Genomic DNA, 12,713 nt, shown 5'->3' with positions numbered 1-12,713 from the left:
AGAGGTTGCCTTGCTTAAGCTTTATTCTGCTATGGAGGAAATGCATACACTTTTCTTCCTCATTTTCCCTTGCTAACAGAGGGAAAAGTCTGACAAGAAGAGTTATTGTCACCTTCCTCATCCTTACTACTTGCTGACACTGGAGAAGAAAATCCTCTGGGGACTACATGGCTTTGTTTCTTGGCTGTCTACTGTGCAGTTGTCCCTTCTCTTCACTTTCTCATTTCCTTAAGGTAACATCAAGCTGATGTGTGCAGCCCACCAATAAAAGTCTGTGGAAGTAAGCCTTTCTCAGGAGGTGCTGTGCTACTGTCCTCACTCATTTGCAAAGTTCCCTCTCCATTCTTTAGCATAATCTCCAGGTGGGAATGGCAGGAGGCAGTTACAGAAGGAACTGCCAGACCCCAAAGCAGAGCTGGTGCAGGAGGGTACCACACAGCCATGACTTCAGGTTGGGAACTCAGAAGACCATCATACTTGAGCAAGGAAGAGTCCCTTTAAATAATGAGATGTGCAGAAACACCAATGAGTAGAGAAATAAAAAATCTGGCCTTTTCAGTTTATCATATTGGCTTATAAGTTGTGAGAAATCTATGCTAGTTCTTTGAGAGGGACAGATTTTGTTTCTCTACTTTTCAGCTTACATTTGCACCACTGAGTTACTGATGGAAAAGGAATGTTACCTATAACAAAGATAAGCTTTATCTACTGATTGCTTTAAATAAACCCTCATTCCTTTCAGCTTTCACAGCTTGTAGTCTGTTAATCCCGTCAATCATTGACTTTAAATGTAGGAAATATGTAGTAAATGCATGTCAAGCTCTCTCAGCATGTGTCAGAGAATCCAGCCACGAGCCTAAGAACAAGTAGGGGCCCTAGCCTTAAAAGAAACTGGGGGTGGGGAGTCAAACCACATTTGGGCCACCACCACAATAAATAAAATCCAGGCAAAATATGGGTGAACCATGGGCTGACAGATCAGCCTCAAAGGGTTAAAGTAAAGGGGTCAGCCAGGTTGGATGGCCCTGTTCTAACCTGGCCTGCTGGGTAGCAGCGCTCCCATGGCAGGGGTTGGGTGGGCCCTGAGGTCCCTTCCAACCCAACTATTCTGTGGTTCTATGATCCTTGAGAGCCCCTTCCAAATCGGGATATTCCGTGATTCAATCTCGTGTGCTGAGCGCTCCCTCTGCTGGCACACACACATAGCTGGATTTTTCCCTACTCAGGCTGGGAAAAAAACGTGCCAGTGGAGCTGATGAAATGAAAGAGGTCATCGAAACAGAGCCCGTGGGGACTTGAAGGCTGAGCTTACCTTTTCTTCTTGGTACAGTTAGCGATCAGCGTCGTTCATTACCTTCAGCACCATGCAGATAGCGCCTGTATTTTACACAGGCCTTAGAGCTGGTTTTCTTTCACTTATTAACTGGAACGGCCACTAAAAGAATCTGAAGTTTTTCTTCAGTTTCTGATAACAGGGCAACAAGTTTGTTTAGTCACTTCTTTTTTACAAAAGCTGTGACCTGAGGAACGGATTTATAAGCAGAGCATTTCTACACTCATGTAAAAATCCTGTGGAATGCAAATGTCCAGAAGAATTTTAGCACCCACTGTGGGGTTTGTCCTTACAGTGCAGAGCAGACTGGCACATTGTTCAGCCTTGTCTGTTTAGAGCATAAAGTCCAAGAATGGCACCACATGAAAATTTGTAATGCAAGGATCAAGTACCCCTCATAGTCAGCACCATCAGCTCCCACAATATCCCACAGCACAGCACTGAGGACCTGAGTGGAAGGTGGTGGGATACCTGTCTATGTTCCCATGATGCTGCCTCTAGGACACATGCTCATCCCTGGATAAGCAGTATAGCATAAACACATCATCAGAAAACAAAGATTCCATCTTTCTGTTTTTCCTTGTCTATTGCTACTGAATTTCTTGTTCCATTGGGCTCGAATCCATAATGGCTTATATATGGATATGACAGTCCTGTCCTCTCTCCCCTCTAAACATGTGTACAACCACACAAGCAGCCAGACACAGCCCTGACACAGTTGCCATTCACAATCACTATCCCCCAGGGCAGCACAGTAAGCTTTCATCCCACAGGATGAACTACTGCTTTAATGGAGAGGGGAAAACACAGGGGGCAGCCAGAGACAGCTTTGTTCTGCTCTGGATGCATCTCCAGCAAAATCACGTTCAGTTAGGTGGCATACATCTCACAGTAACAGAGGGCAGTTTGCTATCTGCAGAAAAGGTGAAAACCAAAAGAAGTATTATTCACAAAACATAAAGAAATACTGTTATATGTCTTCTCTTTGAGTCATTATACACAGTCATTACAGAAAAAATGTTCTCCTTGCTGGGCACTGCAGCAGGATTTAGTTATGTCTTCTCTTAGAGATCCACATCTTATTCATGCTTACACCATGTCAAGTCAAAATGAGAACGGGCATTTTGTAGATGCGTGGTATGAGAGGCCAATATTCTGTTAGTAATGCTTTCCTCCCAAGGTTTGAAGGCAGCACCTTTTCCAGCCTCATTTCAAATACTGCATCACATTTAAATCCCAGCTTTCCTAACACAGATGCAATGTTAGGAAGCCATGTGAGGAAAGACAGGGATGGATTTAAGTCTCTAAATAAGAAGAAAGAGAATCATCATCAAGGAGGCTGACTGACTGAAAAAGAATGTGCTTTTCCAGGCCATTTCTGAAGGTACAGCTGAGGGCTAACCCATAACAGTTACTTTACTTGTTGAATAACATTTTTATGTATGTGTTTTATGTTTTGCTTTTTGTCACTTTGCCTCATGTTTAATTGCTCTGTTCCAAAGTTTTGCTGAAGGGAACTGAGGAATGATTTGAATGGCAGTAAATGTGGATATCACAGATCCAAAACATGGCCAGAACTCAACATTGTAAAAGCTGCGATTTGACCCTCGCTCAACAAATACTTTGTACATTTAAACAGGCAAAAAAAGAACCAGCTTTAAACTGAGATGAAACCACAGATCAGAGATGAACATTTCATTAAATACTGGACAAAGCAGTAGAAACTCTTGCTCTCTTCTTGTTTGCAGATCATGAGAGTTCAGAAAAGCCCATGGAATTATATCTGATTTATAATCTGATTTATAAGCAGCACTGCATTGAGACAAGATGGGGATGAAAGGACAGAGCACAGCTCTGGTGAAAAGGGCTGGGCATCACCTTGGGGTGATCATTGTGACTCCATGTTGGGAGTGGCTGAAGCCCCCATCACAAACACGTGCCATCACAATGACACCCCATCAGAACCCCCAGGGTGTTCAGAAGGATTTCACTTGCCGAGTGGCACAGCAAAAACCGCTTTGTCGCAGAAATGTCTGCAAGGACAAACTTCAATTGGACTGAGCAAAGACGCTCCCACCCTGCAAGAGGTGGTCAAGGATCGGCTCGTGATGCTGCTCACTCCCATGTCCGTCTTTAGCAATTGAAAATCTCCTGTACCTTGCTGTCTTTCAAGCGCAAGGTGATAACAACTGACTCTTCTCCTTTGCCTTTTGCAGCCTCTCGTCAACTGGAACCCAGACTTCGGAGGAGAGAGCTCTCGGCTCCTCGAGCAGCGCAGGCCGAGATCTGCCCGGAGAAGGAGAGCCGAGACAGGCCCCTGCTGCTGCTCCTGCTGCTGCTGCTGCTCCTGCTCCCGCAGGGGCTGCCTGCAGGCAGCGGGTCCGGCAGCCGGCACCCAGGCGGCTGCAGCCAGGGGACCCCGGCCTCCCAAGCGCCGAAGGAGAAACCGCAGCCGACGCCGAGCTCGAGCCTCTCACAGCCAGCCAATGCGTGCTGCAGCAGCTTGGGGAATGAACCAGCCTCTGGACCCGTCCCTGCTGCCACCAAACAGCGGCTGGAGCCCTGGAGACATTTCTACTTCCTTGTCGTTCACCGCTTCATCTTACATGGGAGACAGCTTGCCACGCAACCCAGCACTGCAGGAACTTCCCTGGCGCCCAAGAGAGCAAGAGCAGCGTGCTCCTGAGGCTGGCCTGCTTTTCCACTCCTTATCGCTCACGGTGAACATACAGCATGAAGTCACGGTGATGCCAGAGGAGTGGGAGCCTTGGGAGGACCCGCAGCGCCCACCTTTCACCAGCTCTGTCTGGGTAGAGGAAGGCTGCTGGCTGCGCACCGATGAAGATGACAGTGATGAAGATGACGAGTGAGCACCCTGCAGTGGGGTCATGTCGGCGCCCGCATAGTGGCCCGAGGTGGTAGTGGATAGACCGATAGTTATAAGGACAGGTTGTTTCAATAATAAATCGTTTCAGTTGTCACTTCAGTTTGGTCATTCAGTCCTTTCCTTGAGGGCGAGATCTCAGATGCGATTTTAATTTTGTCAGTGAAAACGTGCAAGGCTTTGGCTTGGTTGAACGAGGTGTACTCCCGCAGGGAACTCATCCCGATACTTCCATCACCTGCCCCTCATCCCGCCCCGCTCGGCCCTGGCTCCGCCCGGCTCCCCGGGCCGCGGCTGTGCAGAGGGCGGTGTGAGCGGGGAGCGCGTCCCGTGCCGAGCCGACAGCCGCCCCATGGCTGTGCCGCCATGCTGCCCAACACTGGGTAAGGCGACCTGGGCTTTCCTCCTTCCTTCGGCGGGGCCGCGAGCTCCGAGCCACAGGAGCTGCCAGGGCAGAGCTGGGGCCGGGGCCGGGGCCGGGGCCGGGGCCGGGGCCGGGGCCGGGCGGAGGGACAGACGCGTGCTCCGCAGCCCCTTGAGGGCGATGGGACGCGGGGTGGAGGCCGCGGCCGGGCACGGTGGCCCCGGAGCGGCTGGGTTGGACCCGGAGTCCCGCTCGGTGCTGTTTGCTCACGGGCCGAGCTGTGTGCACGTCCGGAGGGCAAAGTGCGGCTGTGGGTGTGCTGTGGAATCTGAATTGAGTGACTGCTGCGGCGTTATTTCTGCGCTGCTAATGAACGGGGACATACGTTGACCTTATTCGTTCCCGTGTGTTGCAAGCAGTAGTCATGAGATCCTGTACGAGTGCAGAAAGCGCCCACGGTGCAGCCTGTGGGCTGCCCTGGTTGCGGCCGTGCCTGCTGCAAAAGGAGCCCACCTGCATGATTCTAACTCCCTGAACCTGTCCAGTTAACATTTCTCTTACCCCTTAGGCTGTTCAACCATCCAGACTATTATGTATTTACTTGGATACAAAAGTATTTTGAGAGATGGTAATGAAAGCCTTGCTAATGTGAATGGTGTCAGCTGTTATCACTTTGGCCTCAAATCCTTTCATTCTATCACAGAAGTCAATCAGGTTCACCAGGCTTGATTTTACCTACTGAGATTGATGATGCATTGGAACATGCTGCCCAGGGAAGTGGTGAAGTCACCATCCCTGGTGACGTTCAGGAAGGGTTTAGATGTGGCACTGAAGGACATGGTTTAGTGGCCATAGTGGGGATGGGTTGAAGGTTGGACTATATTGTCTTTTCCAACCTTCCAAGTTCTAAGATTACCTCTCATCTATGGCTAGTTTCTCATGTCCTGGTAAACCATGTTCCTAAGCAAGGCACTACCAGTGTCTGCTCTCACTGAATCACCCATGCCACTCAGCAACGCCTTTCCCTTGTTCATGCTCTTCCTACCCACATTATAGCAGATAAACAAGTTGCCACTGGCTTCCCTTGCAAGTCTCAGCTGCAGGTGAACTTTGGTTCTCCTCACACTGTGCTGATATGCTCATGCAATATTCCCAGTTCCTTTTTATCTCACTGGTGCTTCCACTCTGTGTGACACCTTTGTACACAGGGGCTCAGTCACAAGTCGTTTGCACAGCTGTGTCAGCCTGCTGGTTGGTTGGACAGACTTGTGGGGATTTATTGGGTTAAATGCAGTTACTTGCAAACTGAGTTTTACTGTGAAAGCCTTAAGGAAAATCATGGTCATTTTTGAAAATCTGATTTTTGGCTCTTGTCTTTGGCACCCTGCATTGGGATTGTGATCCTGGACTTTGCCTTTACAGCGTGTTGAGCTACTGGTCCTCTGTGTTCAGAGGGCCAAAAGAATTAAATTACAGAGAGCTGCACTGAGTATCAAAATGTTAGAATTGGTTGGTTTTGTTGTTTTTAGAAGTCACTCCTTTTCTGCTTTTGGAGAATGCAGCAGTTCTGTTGTGGGCAGCCTTGGATTATTGTACAAAAAGTCTTCAGTGGTGGTGAAAGGCTTATATTTCCAAGAAGGTTCTGCAGGTAAGAGTTAAGAGTTTTTCATAGGATTTCTTAATACTACACCATGTTTTCTATTCCCAATAGAGATAGGAAGGCAAAATCTTTTTTTCTCTATGCTTCCACATTTGATTTGATAGCGATAAAGCTCATTGCTGTCTTTTTAAATAGAAATTATCTTTGAGGAGTGAAGGAGGCCCCAATTGCGTCTTTGGGCTAGAACATATGTTGCTCATCTTAAACCTGTGGATTATCTTTTAAACTTCAACACTTGGAACATGGTTAAACTCCTCTTGCAGGTCCATGTTCCTTCTCTGCAACATCCCCTTCTCAGAGTATACAAAAAGGATTTACAACGTGCTTTTTTCCTTTTTTTTTCCCTCCCCAATTCAATACTCATGTAAAAGGGTCAGTTTGTATCTGAAGGGGGTGGTAGGAGCTGGGAGAGTTTCTGTACTCTAGGAAGATGATGCTTTGACCCCAGAAAGTTGATTTTTCCGTGACTTACATCCTTCAAAAGTAAAATTCTATGTGTAGACTAAATATGTATCCTACTAAATATGAGATTTTTGTGTGCTTTTTGTAGCCTACACAATTTGTAAATATGGCATGTCCATGTGTGTCTTGGGAATGGCAGAAGAATTTAAAGGAGAAGTTGCTGTCAATGCTGTATGGCCTGAAACAGGTGATTATTTTGAATTGTTGTGTTTTGTCCTATACAGGTGGTCTTATTTAGGACTGATTCAGAACACCGAGCACTTCTGTGTATTTTTTTGTGATCAAAGATGTTGTGTGGGTATTGGCTTTCTTTCCTAGTTCTCACTGTTGCCTTCCTGTTTTCACTTAAACTTGCCTTCAGCCTGAGCACATTCTGCTTTTTCTCCTGTCTTGTCACTGCTCCTTTCAACATGACTCAAACTTTGGTTTGCACACCATCCCTGAGTAGTATTGGACATTTATGTCAATATTTAGAATCCCCAGCTAGTTAGATTGCCAGGAAATAGATGAAGCTGACAAGATATGTACCTCTGTAGATGTAAAAAAAAAAAAAGTTTTGGCTGAGTGGGAAATCAATTGCTTTTTCACACAACCATCCAACACTTCTTGCAAGTCACAGCACACTGAAGGGCCGCATAGCAGAAAAATAACTTGGTGTGCCCAACTTATACTAGCTCCAGTTTATTGTCCATGGGTCAGTGAGGACCAGGGCTGCTGTTGAAGGTTTGGTAGCTGCTGAACAAAGAGACCAGTGTCTTGAAAGCATTAGAAGCAGCAAGTGAGCTTTCAAAATTTGTATGTATCAGTGTTTCCTTGATGAAAACTGTTCATGTTCTGAAGTATAAAAGTTTGTAATGTTCAGTCTAGGAAAAAAAATGTTGTTTTGAAAGGTTTATCTGCCAAAACAAAAGTTAACTACTTTAGAGAGTGAGAGAGGTGACTTCTGTAGTATCTACATTACAATTACAAAGTTTTTAATTTAAAGAACATCATATATATGTGATCAGCTTCAATGCTGGAGATTAACACTGTGCTAGTATGGTTCTATTGGTTCATCCAGCTCCTTGAAACAAGAAAATATGCTGATAGTGAGATGTTACGAGCTCTCGATTTAACTAAAAGTGAAAGAGGTAGCCTGCCAAAAGGATGTAAGAGTGTGAATGAGTAGTAGAGGTACTGCAGGGTCAAAGTGGAAGATGCTGTATGTATGAATTAATGGAAAACCAGCAGCACTTTGTATGAAATAGATGGAAGGATGTGCAGATTGCAGGACAGTAGATGGTTTTTCATATCAGTCTTTGCCCATAGTTTTGCTATATTTAGAACAATAATATTGGCTGTAATGTGAAAGTAGAGGAGCATAAGCCAGGAAAAGTTTGAGTTTGTGCTATTGGGTTTCTCATCTTTAACTTAGAGTCACTTTGTTATCTCACAAGTTATTGTGGGGCTAAAATTGAGATTTTCAGTATGGTAATGGCTGCAGAAAATGTTAATTGCTGATGCACATTCACTTTGAGAAAGATAGTTGTCCTGTTAGTTTTTCATGTCCTGAATAAAGCCAGAGGAAGTCTTTGTGTGGAAAGTATTGATAGAAGCATTGAATAATATGAATATTACAAGGAGTTCTTCCCTTTATTCCTCTTTTGGTTCCTTTAATACTTTTCAAGTAAGGGAATCTTTACACTTTGAGGATTGTTTGCTGGTTGACCATTCTTCGCTGGTTGATGGTATTTCACAGTTTAGTCTTCTCATGATTTACTTTCATGTGAGAGGAGAATAAAGTTTATGCATTTGCCAAAGAGATGAGTATGTGATGTCATTAGTGTTAAACTTGTAATTTCCTGTCCTCTGAATTTTCCAGCCATACATACAGCTGCTATGGATATGCTGGGAGGATCCGGAATAGAGAAGCAGTGCAGAAAAACTGACATAATTGCAGATGCTGCATATTGCATTTTAACAAAGCCGAAAACTTTCACTGGAAACTTCATTATTGATGAAGTTCTACTGAGAGAAGAAGGCGTTAAGGATTTTGATGTCTATGCAATTGCACCAGGTAAAAGAGATCTTTAAAATGAGAAGTTTGCGAAGGAAGGAAGGCCATATGGGGAATATGGATATATTCCTTTGACTCAGTCAAAAGATGCTTTGCCTCACGTTTGAGAATGTGGATTCTGGGAAAGCACATAATAGTCCACTGAGGCTCTAATAATCAATGCCTATATAAATATAAATATATATATATATATATATATATATATATTTTAAACCCATTAGCAAAAAGAAAATAGACCTGCACCACAAGTGCATGTTTTACTATTTACCAAATAGTGAGATAGTGTTTCTTCATCTTCAGATGTTTCTGACTGAATTTGTAAGAGGCTTCTGGGTCTGATTTTAAATGTACCAGAACCTAAACATGTCACCTCGTCTTCTTTCAACCTGTAGTTCATTTACTGGTAAATTGAGGTGCTGTTGCCTTCAGAATGGATTCCTGTTTGTGCTGTTCACCCTTACTTGGGCTTACTGTTATTGTTCAACTCCCCTTTAGGTCACCCCCTGATGCCTGACTTCTTCTTGGATGCTGAAACTGACATGACAGCCACATAATCAGAAGGCCGTGGAAGGGCAACCTCTGCATGTACATGTCGATTATTTGTGATGATAATGAATGCCTCCTCTATTTCAAGTTACTTTTGGACTACATTCAATCTATGTGGCAAAATCTCTTGTATTTGGGCTGTTTGATTTATGGAAGTGACTTTAGTGTCTGCAACTTTCCCAGTTCATAATCAGCACCTTGTTTTGAACAACCTTTTTGCTTTTTACCACCAGAGTTAAGTGGTATGAAGATTATGAGTAAATATTGCTGTAAAAAAATCACAAGCAATCAGCATATTTTGCAGGAGTGTTACATCTTTCTTGCAGTGTGAGAACTTGAGAAGCTTCTATTCCTACATGAAGTACTCACAGTCGTACATGATGTGAATGTCTACAAGATGAAATAGAGAAGTTGTTTTTTCACAAAAGCATCAGGTTCACTTTTTCAGAATAGTGATGTTTCTATTGGAGGGCAAATAGGAATTCTGGATATGTTTTATAGGAGTGCCAAAACAAATATAGGAAAGAAAGAGGCTAAGTTTGAAAAGAGCCCAGTTCCCTTGAAAATACTATTTGTGAGTGCGCACTTAGACTTTTCTGCCAGGAACTGATACTGCCAACTGCCCAGATCTCCAACACAGTAGCAATTCACTGAGTAGAATAATTATTTCCTGATACACTGACCTTCTGCATGGCTTTTAGGGGCTGCTAAGCATTACATGCCTTATAAATTGCAAATGCTCTTTCTTAATGTTAAATGAGCACATTCACTGCAGTGTAGAAAGTTGCTGATTAAAGTAGTGAATTGATTCACACCTGAGAAGCTTTTGCAGAAGAACTGCTGAAAACATATATATTCTTAGAAAGATAAGTGAGACAGAGCGTTCCAGCATTTTACAGAGAATCCATCTGTTTCTTTTAGGTGCTTCACAGGCATCAGGTGGAGCCAAGCTTAATAAAGAATCAGCTTCAGCGGGGCCTGTTGCAGAAACATTCAGAGTTATTCAGGGAGAACTCAATAAAGAAATAGTGAAATCCACGCAGGGCGTCTTTCAGTTTGAATTGTCAGGTAAGACCATCACTTGTAAAATTCTCAAATGCTCACTTTTCTAGCAAGAGTCAGTCTGTATTTTCACATGTAAATACTTGTCTTTTATAACTGGTCTAGGAACAGGGACATCTTTGGGTGTGCTCTATAAGATGCTGCCTTTCAGAGCCAACTTCAGCACATGTGGGATTTACCCTGCTGCTGTTGTCACAGGGAGATGCTTTCTGCATCAGCAGCATGTGCTGCTCTTTTGGGGACTGTGGTGTGTTTTCCTGGTGTTTCATTTCTGCTGTGTCACCCTGCTGGCCGTGCTGCACAGGGTCAGCATGGTAGTTCTGTTCCAAACCCCTGCTGCCTCCAGCTCCACCAGCAGCCACTGCCTTGTCCCCTGACACTGTGGCACTGTGGGGCATCTGCTGGGGCTGACCTTGTCTGCACAGAGAGCGCGGGGCAGCTTCTGGCACAGCACCTCCAGCATGTCTAGCACGAAGATGGGAGAGAAAAGCAGGCGGGGGTAGCAAAGGGCAGGGCACATCAGTCCTTGTGGTGCTGCCACAGGTTCTCCCTGTTCCACTCAGGTGATGAAGGAGGCACTTGGTACCTTGACCTGAAAACCAGCAGTGGGAGTGCTGGGTTTGGGAAGCCTCCTGCAGCAGCTGATGTTGTGATGAGCATGTCGAGTGGCGACTTTGTGAAGATGTTCACTGGTGAGTAACAAACGGGTTTGGCAGAACTGAGGCAGCTACTGGTGGCAGGAAACATCTTGCTGATGGATGAGCTGACAGGCTCACCTCTCTTTGTGGTCTTGGAATTGGATGAGCTGTAGCTGGAAGTGCATGGCCTTTAAATTCCCTTCCAACGTAAGTCACTCTGTGAGTCCATGATTTTATAATAAAAATATCTACTGCTTTGTTCAGTAGCTATTGAACTTTTCAGAGCGTAGCTTCAGAAAGCATCCAGTCAATCTGTTGAACCTCTTTTCTGATGCTTTTACAGTAGAACTTGGTAGCAAAGTAACTACTATATGATATCGCAATCTCCAGTTCCTTTCCTTTTCCTGACGATTCTGTGTCTTCTTTTTAGGTAAACTAAAGCCAACCATGGCCTTCATGTCAGGAAAATTAAGGATTAAAGGTAACATGGCACTAGCATTGAAGCTAGAGAAGATGCTGACACAGTTTAATGCTAAACTGTGAGGGAGAAGCTGTACCAGCAGAACATCCAGCCTTTCTTTTATAATAGCAATGCTACATTTTAAAACGATAATCTACTTTTTTCTCTTTTTTTGTGTGTATAACAACTGTGGATAAAATGCTGATCTGTTAGAGAAGATCTAATTTAGTTTTATTAAGACTGAAAGGTGTTTGTGATTAAACAATTCCTTCTTGAGAATACTTCTATTATGTAACTGGTGTTTTCCTTTCTTACACTCCTTTGGAGCAATGCAACACACCTGAAGTGGGTTTTCTTTTACATATTTGCTTGCATGCGTGCATGTCCCATAAGAAGTCTGGGAGGATCAAATATCACCTTGCAGATCTTCACACAAACACACCCCCAGCCCAGACTGCCACAAACAAGGTAATCCCTCCCACAGCACCTGCGTGCAGCACCAGAAGGTTTAAACTACAACATGTTTACAGGCACATCACCTTCCCTCTTTAGCATGGAAAGAATGGAAACTCATGAGAAAAAGCACAAATGCTCTCTAAGTGGACAAGAGCACAGATCCTCCTCCTGGTTCAAGAGCACGTGCAAAGCCAGAGGTAGCAACCTCACAGTGTTGCCAACAGAACTGCTCAAAATGTAGGGCATTTTACTCCTAAGTATGTAGAGAATATTTCAAGACTTAGAATTTATTTTCTAACTCGTGCAATGGTCAAATAGTTTATAGTCTTCAAAGCCTGTGCTCAAACAAAATTATTTGTGCTGTAAAGGTTCCATCCCTGTTGAATTCTGGTAATAATACAGAGAATGTTGAATTCACTTATGCACTCTGCAGTCCCAGCGCCATGAAAAACATGAAGGAACTTTCCTTTTGAGGTGACAGCTTGCCTGTGGCTGTGTGGTTGTTCCCACACTTGGCTACATTATGCAATACTGTATGTGTAATGCTGGTTGCAGCAGTGCAATCAGGAAGTATGCCTTAGGATTGCCAGGGCTGTTACATCTGGAAGGAGATGTAAGCAGATGTGGCTTGTTCTCATCTAGATAAGATGAAGAGTATTGAGGGGATAGTGCAAGAAAAAGAATCTTTCAAAAGCAGTCAAACAAGTGCTTTGCTGCATGACCTGAAAGGGTGATGGTACCAGATTGTCTTGGTGTGAGCACATGGTAAGATTTTTGTGTTAATAACTAAAG

At 44.3% G+C, this 12,713-nt stretch overlaps 1 long non-coding RNA gene across 1 annotated transcript; it reads left to right on the top strand.

Moving 5' to 3' along the window:
* Nucleotides 1–10,501: 10,501 nt before the first annotated feature.
* Nucleotides 10,502–11,746, top strand: LOC146752309 (uncharacterized). The gene is made up of 2 exons (XR_014940681.1): nucleotides 10,502–11,059; nucleotides 11,436–11,746. It is a non-coding gene; the product is annotated as an uncharacterized LOC146752309 (long non-coding RNA).
* Nucleotides 11,747–12,713: the final 967 nt, after the last annotated feature.

The sequence above is a fragment of the Coturnix japonica genome, unplaced genomic scaffold (genome assembly GCF_054131305.1).
Source record: "Coturnix japonica strain WE unplaced genomic scaffold, WE-NBRP24 Scf047, whole genome shotgun sequence".
Classification (NCBI taxonomy): Eukaryota; Metazoa; Chordata; class Aves; order Galliformes; family Phasianidae; genus Coturnix; species Coturnix japonica.
This window is presented reverse-complemented; position numbering and strand designations above follow the sequence as displayed.